The 2,665-nt window shown below is 35.8% G+C and overlaps 1 pseudogene; it reads right to left on the reverse strand.

Moving 5' to 3' along the window:
- Positions 1-1,394: 1,394 nt before the first annotated feature.
- Positions 1,395-2,333, reverse strand: LOC105745334 (olfactory receptor 7A10-like; annotated as a pseudogene).
- Between the last annotated feature and the right edge of the window lie 332 nt (positions 2,334-2,665).

Here is a 2,665-nt window from a genome sequence, read left to right on the forward strand (position 1 = left end):
ACATGCAAACATTACTAATTTTGAGCCATTTCTATAGTTTTTCCATTGTTTTCCATGCTGTGGATGTAAGGTTTAAGAGATTCCCACATGCCACATGATCTTAAATAAGTTGCATTACAATGTCTTCTAGGAATTTTCCTGACATTTTTGCTGAGATCTTTGGTATATTTGGAGATAATTCTTGGAAAGTGTGATAATGGTTCTCTTTCTTATTTTGTTTAAGTATATCCAGTTCTCCAAGGCCTTAGTTGAAGAGACTGCAATGTCCCATTAAAGTGGACTTGGTAGGTTTATGAAAAATCAGTTGCCTGTAGATGTGAAAGTCTGTTTATGAATGATCAATTTGATTCCATTGATCAATATATCAATCATTATGCTAATAACATGCTGTTTTGACTATAGTAGCTTGCTAAGACACTTCAAAGCCAGGAAGAATAGGTGCTCTGAATTCACACTTTTTTTTTTTAGGATGCTTAATATGGCTATTTGGGGTCCCTGTACCTTAATAAATTTGGCAATTGACTTTTATATTACTGTAAAATAGGCTGTTTGGATTTTAATTGTCAATGTGTAGAAAATATAAATCAGTTTGCTTAGTTGATATTTTCATAATATTTATCTTCTAATCAATTAAAACCGAATATCCTTCTAATAGTTTTGGTCTTTTATTTCACTTTGCTTTGTTTATTTATGGTATGTAAATGAAACCTATTATTGTAGGAAAGTCCAAGAGAAATTCCTGGTATATTCTCCCTATCAAAAAAATTGTTAAATAGTAAAATTACATCCATGGCAGAATGAGAGATTAGTGACATCATCAATGTTTGAATAACCAGGGGTTGTAACGTCTATTGCAGCCTCATCTATTTTATGTTGAATGTGCAGGAGAAAGGCAAATAAGAGGGGTGAAATGCAGATTATTGCAAAACTAAAAGGATGATAACTCAAGTTAAAATATGAACACTTTTAGTGAATTAACACAAACATTGCAACATAAATAAAGTCTTTGATATGACAGATTATTTTTTAACCAAATCCATATAGGAAAGGAATAATTACTTTCATCTGGCAGAGACTGAAGTACTCATTCATTATTCCAACAACTACTATAATTTTATATGTACCTGGACTAAAATTTTAATTGCTGAAAATTCAAGGAAAAGATTCTGTCTTTAATATTGTACTAGGGAAAATGACAGAGAATTCAAATGATTTAAAGGAAATTACATTATAAAGAGGTGTTTTAGGTAAAAAATTAAAGAGAGAATCCTAGAAATTAGGCATCTGGCAGATTGTTTGTCTGTACATTGATAAAATTACCTAGATTTAAAAATCCCAGGGTTTGACCTCAGTTAACCAAGAGAAAATTATTAAACTTGAGGCAAAAGAATATTTTACAGAGATAATGTTTCTCACCTGGAAAGCTTTTTAAAGCCCTGCTTTATGTCCTTGTTTCTAAGACTGTAGATAAAGGGGTTCATCATGGGAGTGACCACCGTGTACATCACTGAGGCTACTGCATTTGCTCTTAAGTTTTGGGTAGCGGCAGAACTAAGATATACTCCAAAAAGCGCACCATAAAACAAGGACACTACTGAGAGGTGAGACGCACAAGTAGAAAATGCTTTATATTTACCTTTACCGGTTGAAATTCTCAAAATGGAAGATATAATCTTAGCGTAAGTGTAAAGCATCCCTGTGAGTGGAATAAAAGCCTGAATTCCAATTGCAAAATACATCACTAGGTCATTGAGGAAGGTGTCAGAACAAGCAAGTTGGACCACCTGATTAAGTTCACAGAAAAAGTGTGGCATTTCCAACTCTGTACAAAAAGACAATCGAAGAACCATTAGGTCATGCATAAGGGAGACCGAGACACTCACTAACCAGGATGCCAGTAGCAGGAGGCCACAGACCCAGGGGTTCATGATGACCATGTATTGCAGGGGGTGGCAGATGGCCACGAAGCGGTCATAGGCCATCACAGTCAAGAGGGAGATGTCTAATCCTGAAAATAGCATGAAAAAATACATTTGGGTGAGACAGTTTTCGTAAGTTATGGTTTTGCTTTCTGTCTGGATGTTCAGCAGCATTTTTGGAACAGTGGTGGTGGTGAAGCAGATATCTGTAAAAGACAGGTTGGAGAGGAAGAAATACATGGGTGTGTGGAGGTGGGAGTCTGAGATGATGGCCAGGATGATGAGTAGGTTTGCAAAGACAGTGACCAGGTACATGGACAGGAACAACCCAAAGAGGAAAGGCTGCATTTCTGCATCTTCAGACAGGCCCAAGAGGATAAATTCTGAAACATATGTTTGGTTTTCTGTTTCCATATACACAATGCAACTCCTGGAATTGACCAGAGAAATGTAAATTTAGGCACAAACAGCTATCACCAAATTAACATAAATGCCATTGTTTGTAAACACATTAAATGAATTATTATGTATAGATACAGCTAATGTACTTTATATGGAAATAATGAGGAAACAAAGTCTCTTTTTACTCTTTTATTTTAAAGTTTCTAACAGGAATTGAACTAGGGACCGCATGTATGCAAAGCAGTTGCTCAACACTGATCTATGCCTGCCACCCACTCCTGCTTCTCCTGGATGCCGTTTCTGACTAGCCATCCTTGTTGACAATTCAAGTATTTTCTCATGGC

The sequence above is a fragment of the Dasypus novemcinctus genome, chromosome 30 (genome assembly GCF_030445035.2).
Source record: "Dasypus novemcinctus isolate mDasNov1 chromosome 30, mDasNov1.1.hap2, whole genome shotgun sequence".
Taxonomy (NCBI): domain Eukaryota; kingdom Metazoa; phylum Chordata; class Mammalia; order Cingulata; family Dasypodidae; genus Dasypus; species Dasypus novemcinctus.